The 13,785-nt window shown below is 48.8% G+C and overlaps 1 protein-coding gene across 4 annotated transcripts in view; it reads left to right on the top strand.

Moving 5' to 3' along the window:
• Positions 1–13,785, top strand: part of LOC146835350 (uncharacterized) — a 648,392-nt gene that overhangs the window by 622,049 nt on the left and 12,558 nt on the right. The gene's annotated exons all lie outside the window — the stretch shown is intronic.

Below are 13,785 nucleotides of genomic sequence, written 5' to 3'. Positions count from 1 at the left end.
GATGTAATTATGCACGTCCCAGATAGTGCAAAAAAATACAATGTGTGACCCACATTTGGCAAATCTTGCATCTTTAGTCATGCCAGTCAGATAGTGGTGTACCAGCCTGATTAAACTGTGTATCTGACAGGGAAATCTATAGTTCTGGCTGCGTGATAGGAAGGTGTGCTTGTTTTGAGTGTGTGTTTTACAATGTTTGTTTCTGTGCTGAAGAAGCAGCCTGTAAAGAGGATGGTGTGCCCACTAACTGCTGAGGTAACATCTCCTCAGCAGCAGACAGCTCCTTAACGTTCCCAGGGCAAAACCCAACGCATCCAGTAGTGGGGACTGACCACAGACAGCATAGGGCTGCTGAGCGGAACCGGTACAAAGACAGCTAAACTCAAAGCCTGAACAAGCATTGGTAAATGCATTAGGTTTCACCTATGGGATTAATAATAAGCTGTTTTTTGTTGTAAGTTGTAGCTTGCTGAGAAGTTGTACAGTATGAGTTGCAGAAAGTCTGTTAAAGTGTTATGATTTGTTTATGTACAAAAAGGCAAAATATTGTGCTGTTACCAGTGGTATAAGGCAGGTAAGTAATAGAAAAGTTTTAAAAAATGAAATGAAAGAGGGAAAGAATAGAATTCATTGATGTGATACCAATATTATGTGTTTAGAGGAGTTCTGACAACGTTTGGCCCCAGTGCCACTGCACCTGCTAGACCATTCAAATCAAGCCCCTTTTAACTGCAAGATAACTGCAATTGTGTCTGCCCGTATAGTAGTAAAATATAGCAATATTAGGTGTTTCGAGGAGGTCATGCTAAAGTTTGAGCTTTGTGCCACTGCACCTGCTGCACATTTCAAATCATGACCCTTCGAAAACATTGATTCCAAATGGTTTCCTAAGTCCATTTAGCGATTCGGCAGCAGGTTACCGAATCGCTTAATGTGTTTAGTATATTCAAAAAACAAATGTTCTTGTAGCAAACCCTGTGAATTACCATATTGCAGGGTATGCGATCACAAAATGCATTTATGCATCCGGCCCTTAAGTTACTAATATGGCTCAGGAAGGTGAAGTGAGTTTAGGGTCTTGTCGGTAGGTTGGACCTTGTGCATCATCTTCTTCACAGCCCCGAATGTGGGCGTGGCCAGGAGTAGACAATTCTAAAGTGATGTTTCCAATAGTTTTCTGAAGCACAAGTAGTTGGCTATTACGTAGGTCCCCCTAAGGTGGGCGAGATCCACTGCAGGGAGGGTGGAAGTGCCCCAGTCCTCCTGTACGAGCCAGCTCTTTTAATGGGCAGGTACTGTATGGTACTGAGTGCCTGCACTTCTTTAATTTGAATGAGAGAGTTCCTACACTTCTAAGCACTGCTGCAATACATTTAATGGGAGGGCAGTGGTACTTCTCTGGGTAAGTACCTGCACTTCTCAGCACTGCTGTAATACCTTTAATGGGAGAGTACCTGCACTTCTCAGCACTGCTGCAATACATTTAAATGGAGAGTACCTGCACTTCTCAGCACTGCTGTGATACCTTTAATTGGAGAGTACCTGTACTTCTCAGCATTGCTACAATACCTTTAATGGGAGAGTACCTGCACTTCTTGGCACAGCTGTAATACCTTTAATTGGAGAGTACCGGCACTTCTCAGCACTGCTGCAATACCTTTAATGGGAGAGCAGTTGTTCTTCTCTGGGAGAGCACTTCACTTCTCAGCACTGCTGCAATACCTTTAATGGAAGAGTACCTGCACTTCTCAGCACTGCTGCAATACCTTTAATGGGAGAGTACCTGCACTTCTCAGCACTGCTGCAATACCTTTAATTGGAGAGTACCTGCACTTCTCAGCACTGCTGCAATACCTTTAATGGGAGAGTACCTGCACTTCTCAGCACTGCTGCAATACCTTTAATGGGAGAGTAGCTGTACTCTGGGAGAGTACCTACAATTCTTTTTTTTAATAAATCTTTTTATTGAAACACACATCGGCAAAACGATATAGTACAGGTGGTCATGCAGGTGTCACATTACAGTACGCATGGGTGGATGGTTACATTGACTTCATCATAGAGAGGAACTTCATGGGGATATCGGGTCATCATGTTCAATACTTCGAGGCGGTACACAGATCTCCCCTCTATATACATTCCACGGATTCCAGATACGGGACCAATTCCTAGGACACCCCCTTGCCACATTTTTTTTTTTTTTTATTCTTTTTTTTGGCATTTATTATTACAGTTGTTATACATATGTATTTGTCTGCATTAACATGGTACATGTGTATCCAATCAGCTAGTATCATTATAGGCATGTACAATTACTACAAGTTCATGTAGATGCTGTATGCGCTGTAGCAGGTGTTTGCCAAGTAAAGAAAAACCGGGGAAGGGGGGGGGGAATCAAACTAGGGGTCGTCATGGAGTTTTAGGTGGTACAGCCAGACTAGGGCACGCATGGTTCCTCAAGTATCTGAGCGGCGGCACAGTTGTATGTCACTATGAAGAATATGGGCGTGCAGGCGGACACACGGAATAGGTGAGTGGGTCGGGGTGGTGGGGGCAGGAGACCAGCAGGCCCCAGGTAGGTGTGAATTATCAGGAGGGGGCTCTAGCTGTGTGGGCTTGCACAGTAGACAGCTGTGTGGCGTCGGGGGTTGTCGCGCTCGTGATCGAGTCATCCTGGGACTGAGACTGTTTGAACTGGTGTAGCAGGAGCGCCCATTCCAGGGAGATTGGGGTTTTTCGTATGCCTTTCGCTTCCTCCTCCCGCAGGGAATCCTCCTCGGCTGCAGCCCATTTGAGCATTGCCCCCGCCCATGCTGCAATCGGGGGGCCTGAAGGGGAGCGCCAATGTATAGCTATGCAGCGTTTAGCCAGTAGTTGAGCTAAGGAGACAAAACGTATGGGCAGTTTATGACGTTTCCTCCGACCGATTATACCCAACGCACAACACTCCCATGTGGCCAGATGGGGAAGTCCGGTAAGATCGCGGAGTGTCATGTGGATAGATGACCAGTAGGCCTGGATACCCGGACAGGCCCAAAACATATGGTGGAAATCTGCGCCCTGCGCCTGACAGCGGGGGCAAAGGAAAGTTGTGTCAGGATAAAAACGCTGCAGGCGTGCTGGTGTCAAGTAGGCCCTATGCAGAATGTGAAATTGTATATTCTTGAAACGGGCATTCCTGGACACTTTTTTGGGGAATTCGAGTGCCCTTTCCCACTCATTGTCGTGGAATGCCCGTTGGACACCCCCTTGCCACATATACGTTTTTTTCTCTAAACATACACCAGTCAATGTTCTTTTCCCAAGCTTCCAGAGAGGGCAGTTGAGCCACCCCCCACAGTTGAGCAATATTTCGTTTGGCCAACATGAACCCAAGTGTGACCCATTGCATTTGAGAAGTGTTCAGGTCTGTGGGCTCCCAAATATTAAAAATACATCGTCTCGCCTCCGGACGGAGAGAGGCGCATAACACCTTGTTGATTTTGTCATGGACTTGGAGCCAGTAGGAACTAATGTATGTGCGTTCCCAGATGATGTGCATGAACATTCTGGTGAGGCCGCAACCCCTTTTACATTCGCCCTTGTCGGACAATCCCATGTGCATTAATCGGAGCCCTGTTATGTAGATCCTATGAAGGATTTTAAGCTGCACCAATCGCAAGCGTGCCGGAATAGCCACCTCTTTAGGGGAGGATACTGCAGCCTGCCAGTCCTCATCGTCTAGTTCTATCCCATCCTGAGTCCACTTATCACGCAGTGTCTGTAGGGGGTCTGCCATATGGTTGATTAACTTTTTATTTATTAGTGAGATTGTTTTGTCGGGGAGGTGGCCGTCTAAAACTCTATCTTCCAGGGGAGAGGCCTCCGGAGGATCGGAACCCTTAGGCAACAAAGAGTGGAGTGAGTGTGAGACCTGAGCATAGCGAAAGTATTCAGTCTGCCAGCTCATATTCGCTCTGAAGCGTGCGGAAGGACTTAACCCCTTCCCATCCCCAGAAATCTTTGACAGCCGCGATGCCGATCAGATCCCACCTATCAAAGCCCTTTGTTCGCCACAGATCACCTAGCTTCTCCGAGTTCCAAAGAGGGGTAGCCAAAGTTAATTTATGTCTCCAGCCAAGTGAATTGGTGGCGTTATGCCAAATTTGAATCGAGTGTTTCGTGGGACCAGTTAACACAAATCTTTTAGGTCGGAAATACAAAGCTCTGCTGTAGGTGTCCCCGGGAAGGAGCCACCTATCCATAGCGTAGCCCGGGTCATCCGCTCGTCCATACGTGCAATGATTAATGGCCGCCAGCTGGGACACCCAATAATATTTCTTGATATCTGGGAGGCTGATGCCCCCGTCGTACCAGTTGAGCGTAAGGTTGTTGAGGGCAATTCGGGGTCTACCATCCCATAATAGGTCCCTCTGCAGACCCTCCATTTCCCTAAAGTAATGAGCCGGAACTAGATCTAAAGTGTTTTGTAAGGCATAGAGGAATCGTGGTAAGGCCATAATTTTGAAGATGGCAGCCCTGCCCAGGAGGGAAATAGGGAGTGTCTTCCAATTAGCAATGTCACTTTTGAGTTTACGAAGAGGGGGAAGGAGATTTTGGGCATATCGGACCGAAGGGTCCAGCGAGATAAAAATTCCCAGATACTTAAATCCGGACTTGTTGATTTGTATTTGACAACCCCGGGGTGGAAAAGTGGGGTCCCCGCTCAGTACAAATAATAACGATCTTCCCCAGTTGATGGAGAGTCCAGAAAATCTGCCGAAAATAGAGGGAATATCAAGCACTACCGTAAGAGATTTCCTGGGAGAGGCCAAATAGAGTAGGATGTCATCTGCGTATAAAGATAGACGGTATTCCCATCCGGGGGACCACCGCAGCCCTCTTATCATTGGATCCCAACGGATCCAAGCAGCAAAGGGGGCATCCCTGACGAGTTCCCCGATTAAGTGAAAAAGTGGCAGAAACTTTGTTGTTTACCACTATTTGAGCCAGAGGTTCGGCATATAAAAGACACGCCCAGTGGATATATTTTGGGCCGAATCCAAACTTTGCTAAAACTGCCCATAAGTAGGGCCACTCAATTGTATCAAAGGCCATGGTAGCGTCTAGTGACACAATCACAGTTGGTTCACGAAGGGTGTGCACCCGATCCACAACCCCGTGAACCCTACGTAGGTTAAGGGCTGTGTTTCTAGGGGGCATAAAACCGGATTGATCCGGATGTACTAGATCGCTAATCAGTTTCACCAGTCGGTTAGCTAACAATTTGGCTAGTATTTTTGGTTCTGCATTTAAAAGAGAGATGGGCCTATACGAGTCAGCCTGTTTTAGCCTTCCCTTCCTTATGTATAGTGACAATGGTAACTATTCTCTGCTCCCGGGGGAGCAGTCCCACTTCCCTAAATTCTTCAAACATGGCTTTCAAATGTGGGGAAAGTTTGCCCGGTTTGAGCTTGTAGAGTTCAATGGGGAGTCCGTTGGGGCCCAGAGCTTTCCCGGAGTTTAAGGAGCGGATCGCCTGTGCAATTTCATTGGTCGTAAGAGGGCTATCCATAAAGACTCGATCTTCCAGAAAGAGACCGTAGTAAGTCCTGAGAGTCTATTTCTGTGTGGGAATTCACTGATGTGTAGACCTTTTGAAAGTGGCCAGCAGATCTATACACTATTTCCTAGGGCTCCATGATCGAGATGCCACCCTCTATTATAAGCTCCGGGACCAGTCGGCTTGCCAATTCCTTTCTGTCTAGCCACGCAATGAGCTTCCCAGCCTTGTCACCAAGATCGTAGAGTCTGCCCTGCTGCTCCCTGCTGAGGGCCTTGGCCCTGTCAGAAACTAAAGTTTTATAGTCATGCTGCTTCAGGTTCTGCAGATGGAGCTTCTCCGGTGTCACCCCAGAGTCCAGGCGGTTTTCTAGCCTGTAAATATCAGACTCAAGGTCGAGCACTTCCTTCTGCCTGTCTCTTTTGGAGCCAGATATCAGAGACAGCGCCTGTCCCCGGATCACCGTCTTAAACGCTTCCCATAATGTCTGGGAAGAGGACACAAATCCCAAATTGTCAGAAAAATATTCGTCAAGGGTCTTAATAAGGTCTTTGCAGATCTTAGGGTCAGGCAGGTACTAAGGGTTAATGGGGGCTATCCTCCCCACTGTACCCTGGCTTATGAGCAGATGGACCCAGAGGGGCGAGTGGTCGGAGATACCCCTAGCTAAGTGTTTAACTTTGTTTATGTAAGTGGCTTGTGCGGCAGGGACAAAACAATAGTCTAGACGGGAAAGACTGTGTTGCACCCCAGAGTGAAAGGTGTGTTGTATCTGGTCTGGATGGTATAGTCTCCATCCATCAACCAGTCCCATTGCATCAAGAAAGTCAGGTAACCACCGAGCCGAAGGCCTCACCTCCCGGGGGGTATATCTATCCAATGTACCTGATGCCACTGCATTGAAGTCGCCCCCTATCACTAAGAGACCCTCTGGAATGGTGAGTAGGACCACACCCAAGTTAGCGAACGTTCTGCCCTGCAAGCCTGGAGGGACATAGATGGACATGAGGGTAAGAACCCGGCCCCCCCACGTCCCGGTGATACCAACGTACCTGCCTCGATCGTCTGCCCAGGTGGAATTCACCGGTAGTGGAAACGCATTTCTTGTCATGATACCTACCCCCCTGGAACCTGTGGTGAACCCAGAGTGTGCGAACATTTTATATCCCCCCATGCTTTGCCTTACATAGGTTCCTGACCAGGTGAGTTTCCTGGAGCAGAACTACATCAGGAGCCTGCCTCTAAATGTACTGAAGAACAACACTTCTTTTGATTTTGTCCACTAACCCATTAACATTCCAACTCAAAATGTTAAAGTTTTTATCCCCCATTATGTCTGTCCTGCACAGCACACAGCCAACCACCCTCCGCATGCACCCCACCTGTTAAGTTCCAAAAGACATAAGCATAAGCCGTGCGGATGTAACAAAAATAACACCAAATCAACAAACAATACACCCCAGCCCAACAGCCCCCCACCCCGCTGCCCTGCACTCTGGGCTTAAAACTACCCATGAAAAACTTGCAGAGTGCCTGTCACCCCAGGGAAAAATTCAAAGAAAGAAAGAGGGATAAGATAGCGAGCTCCGCGTCCCTGCCCCTAACCATGGTACTCCTATTGCCCCCAGTAGACGGGCGGCTGAAGGCCATACGTAATCCTCCGCCCCAGCATGCAAACACTCGTGTCCACCCTCCCTGGCCCATCCCTCCACCATGTCCCAAATTACTCAGTGACAGGCTGCCATGCTCCTTGTCTGTATCTCATGAAGGATGAGAGTCTGCATGCTCCCCAGCATCACGATGTCCAGGACCCTTTGCACCTTGATATTCAATCCACTCCGCAACTGCTTCCGGTTGGTCAAAGAACCACACACTCCCATCCACCTCAACCCAGAGGCGTGCTGGGAAAAGCATTGAGTACTTCAGGCCCCTTTCCTTCAAGTCGCGCTTCACAGAAAGGAATGAACGCCGCTGTTTCTGTACCCTCTGTGTGAAATCTGGAAAGAAGGAAATGTCAGTGTTTTCCTAGTGAAGCGGGGGGGCAGCTCTGGAATTACTGGAGAATCACATCTCTGTCACTCAAGTTGAGGACTCGAGCCAGCATGGGCCGCGGGGGAGCGCCCGGTTTGGGACGGCCGCCTGGGACCCTGTGAGTACGTTCAATAACAAAGAACTTACTGAGGCCCATGGGATGGAGGTGATTAAGAATAAAGTCCTAATTAAATAGGTCTGATGCTTGCCCCTCAGCTTTTTCCGGAATTCCCAAAATGCGAAGATTATTGCGCCTAAGTCGACCTTCATAATCATCCAACTTGAGATCTGTGAGGGTGCGTGAGTCCTGGAGTTCGCGGACCTCTCTTTTAAGTTGCGAGACGTCATTGACGAGGCTAGAGGTTGTGATCTCTACCTGCCTGACTTTCTCGTTAAGTTTTCCAAGGTCGGCCCTAATAAGATTGACATCAATTGCCACAGTATCCAGGGAGGTTTTGACTCCAGTAATGGCCGCCATGACATCCTTAAGTGACTGCTCCAGTTCATCTTCCCCGGGACTCCCCTTAACGGCATCTATGGACAATCTGCCCTGCTGAGCCACTTTGGAGACTATGTAGCGGTCCAGTTTGTTTGCTTTGACCTGTTTCGACCCACGGGAGCCAGTGCCCCTGACACGATCCATGGTAATGGCCAAGGTGTGTCGCCAACCAGACTAGGGCACTCAGTATGGGCCGAAGCGCCACCCCCTACAGTTCTTATGTGTTAGACTCGTCGGCCAGGAACTCAGTTGCAGTGCGCAGGCCCCTGATAGCTTCTTCCGACGTCAACTCCCCCCGGGGGGGCGGTGGGCCTTCCACAATCAGTCTCCAGTAGGCGCAATCGAATGGTGGGCCAAAGCCGCCAAGGGAGTCACAAGCTTCAGGGATCGCCTGTGTTGGCCTGTCCAGCAGTCGTCTTATGTTAGACCAGGGGACACTCCTCCGGCCTGAAGCAGCCTGGATCTCAGTGGAAACACAGGGGGGCCTCTGTTCTCTCAAAGCCCCCCCTAGATGCTCAGGAGGGGTCTCTCCAGCTCCCCAAGAGACAAGTAGGTACTGCGCTGGGCCACCAATGAGGCAGAGTGCGTGGCAGAATCGGCTCCAATGGGGCAAGCAGGGGGATGCCACATCAGTCAAATGCGCATCACCACCTTTAACCAAGTTGCGGCAGATGCGTGTTATGCCGTCCCCAAAGACTGTGCCCCACTGGGAGCGCCGCACAGGCTGGAACTGGTGGCAGGCACTCGGTCTTGAGTTTGGGACGGGGAGTTGCGGTGGCACCTTTGGTTTTCCGGTGCCGCCACGCAGTGCGGTTAGGCCTGCCCAGCCTCCGTTACTTTCTTGCAGCGCAGTGCGAAGGCACCAGTTGCGTGCGTGCAATCACCGCTGCTGCCACGGGTGGGAAAGGCTCCTTCACAGCTCTGGCGCTGAGCTGCGGCGGTCACCCCAGAGCGTGGCGCCGCCACACAAAGGGGCCGGATCGGTTGGACCTCTCATCCGGCGTCGTATTCACTGTGGGCCCCGGCTTCCATGATTGTTGTAAGCCGTAATGTTCTGGGGCAGATATCATCCCCCACCAACCTGCGCGGTGATTCCAGAACAGCGGGTTAGGAGCAGCTACTGTTCCGACCCCCAAAGCCGTCGTCTGGAGAAGCGGATGGTGTTTCAGGATAGTCGTGGGGCAGGGCCGATTGATAAAAGGACACAATCCTGAGGGTCTTTATTCATAGGTTTATTTCAATGCAACCACCAACAGATCCAACTCTCCAACTGCTCTCCTTCAGCTGGAATGCATGACAACATTCCACGATGTCATGCACTCCATATTCTATAAGCACACAAGCTGAATATAACACATCCCCCTTACAGAGTGAAATAACAAAACAAAGAACAATAAATTGTTAACACAACCTTGAACATAAGAGAGTTAAAATATAAGATGTCAATCATATTAATCACAATAAAGAAAGGTTTCTTCAATACAAAATGTAATCCTTGAACTTTTCTGGCATATGTTTATGTCTGGTCAAATGTCCAGTGCTTATGTTCTTGCTCTCAAGAACAGAGTCCCGAGTGACAGCTGGGTTGATACTTGACTCTGAGAACTTCGCCAGCCTGGACATATTTCAAGTAGAACCATTGTCCAAAGTCACAACATTCTTTTTAATTGCAGTGATGATAAAAGGACCACAGAAATTAGAGGAACCCTTGTGACCATGCCCACCTCTCTTCACCAACACACGGTCACCCAAATTCCACTTTCTCACTCTGACTGCCATCCTGACATCATACCGCTGTTTATTCTTTTGCTGGTATTCAGCAAGCTTCATTTTTCTTTTTAGTTCATCAGTCACAATATCACTATTACCCACAGGAAGCCAAACTGGATTGCGCTTAGACTTTGCCACCCGCCCTCTCAATCTGCGCCAGGTATAATGTATGCGGGGGGGCGTTCTGACGCAAGGAAGCCTCGTAGAGGTGACGCAGTGAAATCAAAGAGATTTCACTGCGTCACTTCTAGGATGAAAATGCGTCAATATCTTACGCCTGCCTCGTGGCAGGCGTAAGACTGACGCAGGCACATTTCACATGGGACTTGCCCATGTGTAATGACCCATTGCTGGAGTTGCGTCACTTTTGTGATACACTCCAGCAATGCGTCATTTTTACTCCTACAGATACGTCAGAAATACTGACGTATCTGTAACTCCTTGCGACATGATGCGTCATACTGTAAATATGACGCATCCAGCATGTCGCAATGAGGGCTCAATGAAAAGTGACGCATCGCTGTTTTCACGCAGCGATGAGTCACTTTTTATAAATGAGGCCCTTAATCTCTTTGAGAGATAAAGTGGGCTATATAAATCCACTAATTTAATTTAAAGCATCAAGCAAGCCGAAAAAAGGCAAAACTTTATGAAAATATAGTTACACCAAAGCAGATGTTAATAGTGTTTCAACTACAGGAAACTGATAAGAGAAGCAGACGAGGAACAAGCATTGGTAAATGCAGGAAAATATTGGACAGCCAATAGAAATGGAGAAAAATTAGGTGCCAAGGACAGGAACCAAGGAAAAGCCAGGAAAGCGAGGGGGCGCGATTAAAGTCCATTTTAAGATTTATATTAAAAACAATAGATTTCACAATCGCTGTGCAGGCAAAACCTAACAAGCACAGCGAAAGCGCTGTGCAGGTGAAACCTAAAAAATGTAAGGGTCACGCTCCCACCTTTGTGGGCATTTCACCACTAATACAGCACTGCGCATGTGCAAACGATGCCAGCTGTGTTCTGCTGTCAATAGGCTGCCAAACGTTACCCCTCCCAATCAGATGCCTCTGTAGGTATTATGATTGGGTTTTTAGGTCTCGGGACCATCCGGTCTGCCGAAGGCAGAACCGGAAGTCGGGAGAATTAATGTTTTGGAGAAGAGGGGCTTGAACCCGCCCCTCTTCTCTCCTCTTCTCCATTGGCTGGCCTCTTAAATGCTGGCCAGCCATTGGAGAAGAGGCTTTGTCTCTCCGAACAGGCCCCGTCCTTTTCGGATTCGGGGGCGTGTTTTTTGCGAGGTTTTCTCAGGGCATGTTTTTCTCTCATCCAGCCAATGGCAAGAGGAGAGAAAAGAAAAACACGCCCCCGAATCCGAAAACGCCACTGCGTTTCTCCGAGGCATTTCTGCTTTGCCTCGGAGAAAGGTGGGGTGGTGTTCAGGGCGATTCCCTCTGAGAGCCCCTGGGAAGTGGTCACTGGGCCAGGACCAGCACCTGTGGACGGCTCGCCCACCCCAGGACATCCTCGTCTACTCACGGGTCCCTGAGGTCCATAAATACTGCCCTAATTACGGTGCCACGGGTTTCCTCAAGGAGGCGGGATACAGGCATGGGCAGTGGGCGCTTTAACCTCTTCTGTAGCGCCATTATCAAGCCTGTAATGTAAACATGTATACTAGTTGTCTCGTGTAACTGGGCTCTCTGTGCCCAGGACCTCTATTTAAACTATCTTGTAACCTGGCATGTATTATTTGTAAAGCGCTCTGCCTCTATCAGCTTCTTGGCACTAAAGAACATATGTTTATTGTTGCACAACTCAAGGGTACTCACATTACTGAGGATGAAAAGGGAGTGAACCCGCCCAGATCCGAGCATGCTGCCGTCAAATACCGATCCCCGCAGTAGGTGCATTAGCCCAATGAGCGACCAGCACTTCATGTATCTCGGTGCCCGTACAAACTGCTAAAGCTGCCGCATGAAGCTTGCTGCCACGCACTGGAATTTTGTTCAAATGGTAACAATTCCAAATAAATATAAAGAACAAATGGAATGTGTATAATGCAGGGCGCGATAGCTCAGTGAGTGCTGTGCCTGCTGCGGCCACATGGGTCAAAAGAAGACATCTGCGGGTATGCTGCAGGCTCAAATCCCCTCCATGCCGACTCCTCCTTTCATCATTTTGTGAGCGATAAAGGGAACATTGGATTTGGTTATGATGTGAGAGCTTTCAATTTTAAAGACAACTCAGAGAGCAGCGCCTGCCAGCTAAACGCCCAATAATTACTGGTTCTACAATGTATATTCAATAAAGTAAAATGTTTTCTGCAGCAGCGAAGAGGAAATGATGTGACACGCATACAATAAAAGACGTACACTAGAAAACATGTATCGCTCTAGCCAACTGGAATTTGCACCCGGATGCCACTTGAATTGAATAAAACATTCAGCCGTTTTCACTGAGCTGGTTTCACACACACCCCTCTGTCTAATTCTGTGCGAGGCCCCTAGTCCGAGGAAAAGAAATAAACTCGAAGGAAGATGATCAAACCAAGAGTGATGCCTGTAAGAATGTTCTGGCGCAGCGCTGCTCTGAGAGCGGAATAGCCTCAAGGCGCTTTATTTCAACGCGTAAGCGCAGTGAGAATGGAGCTGCGCTGCTTGTTCGTAGACTCTTTTTTAGTAAAAAATCGGAAACTGCGCTTTTCAATCTGCACCTAAGAGTCGCACAGAGTTCCTTTTTTTAGGAGGGGGGGGGGGTGAGATGATAGGGGAGCACAAAACTCAAGGAAGTAAGTAGAAATCCAAGCAAGTGGGAGGCTTACATTTCACATCCGCTAAACCTACTCCTGTTGATCACACAGGTACATTTATTCAAAAGATCTGATTTTTGCACAATGTTTTTGTTTCATCTTGTCTACAGGGACCGTATTTTGCCAGTGAATGAGTATGGCGGTGCTGCCTTCCGGTTTTCACCCTGGGGAGACCGAGGCACGCACTCCTGTCTTTCGCAGAGTCCCACACTTTGAATCAGAAGATCCGACCTTAACGCTTAGTTGACCTTTTTGTGCACATAAACTCGATCTCAGGTTTGCATTTTTCCCACCCACGAGGCTTCTTACAACGCACATGAAGGTTTTGTTAAAGAATTCGTGGCTGTAGAGCGTGCTCGTGGATTCGAGGAGTCCACCCCCAATAATACTAGCAGCCAAACCATACAGTTAAAGACAATCTTTATGTGTCATACTTACATGGGTAGTTAAATCCCCACGAAGTACAGTGCCCGGGCGTTTGGAAGACATGCGAGTGCCCCTGGGCGAATTGCCAACCTTACGGATATAAAACCTACTTTCTGAGTAGCAGGGCCGGACCCTGAGAGCGAAAATGTGGGCGACTATGAGGATGCTGTTGGAATTAAACTTACATTTCTGAGCATCGGGTTAAACTCTGAGATCTCACGCCTCTGGCTGTCTCTACCCCGACAAGTTGGAACACGTGCGCTTCAGACCCTGGAAGCCCCGGACACGCTACGGTAGTCTCCCTGCCCACACCCCCAAGAAGCAGGTATTCGGGTGGTCAGACAATGCGTGCCCCCGGACCATGCGCCGTCCCAGAAGCAGGTACTCAGATGGTTGAGACCTTGAAACCTCCCGGACACGTCTCATGGGGTCTCTCCCGATAGAGACCCGTTTCGAGGCCCCATTTAAAAAACTGCAGATGCTCTTCACTGGTGAGGCCCGGCCCTCTTAAAGCCCTGGCTGTAGCGTATATGTGTGTGGGAGGCTCTATGTGTGTGGGAGGCTCTGTGTGTGTGTTGGAGGCTCTGTGTGTGTGGGAGGCTCTGTGTGTGTGTGTGTGGGAGGCTCTGTGTGTGTGTGGGAGGCTCTGTGTGTGTGTGTGGGAGGCTCTGTGTGTGTGTGAGAGAGTCTGTGTGGGAGACTCTG

The sequence above is a fragment of the Triturus cristatus genome, chromosome 4_2 (genome assembly GCF_964204655.1).
Source record: "Triturus cristatus chromosome 4_2, aTriCri1.1, whole genome shotgun sequence".
Classification (NCBI taxonomy): Eukaryota; Metazoa; Chordata; class Amphibia; order Caudata; family Salamandridae; genus Triturus; species Triturus cristatus.
The sequence above is the reverse complement of the archived record's forward strand: the minus strand, read 5'-3'. Positions and strand labels throughout refer to the sequence as shown.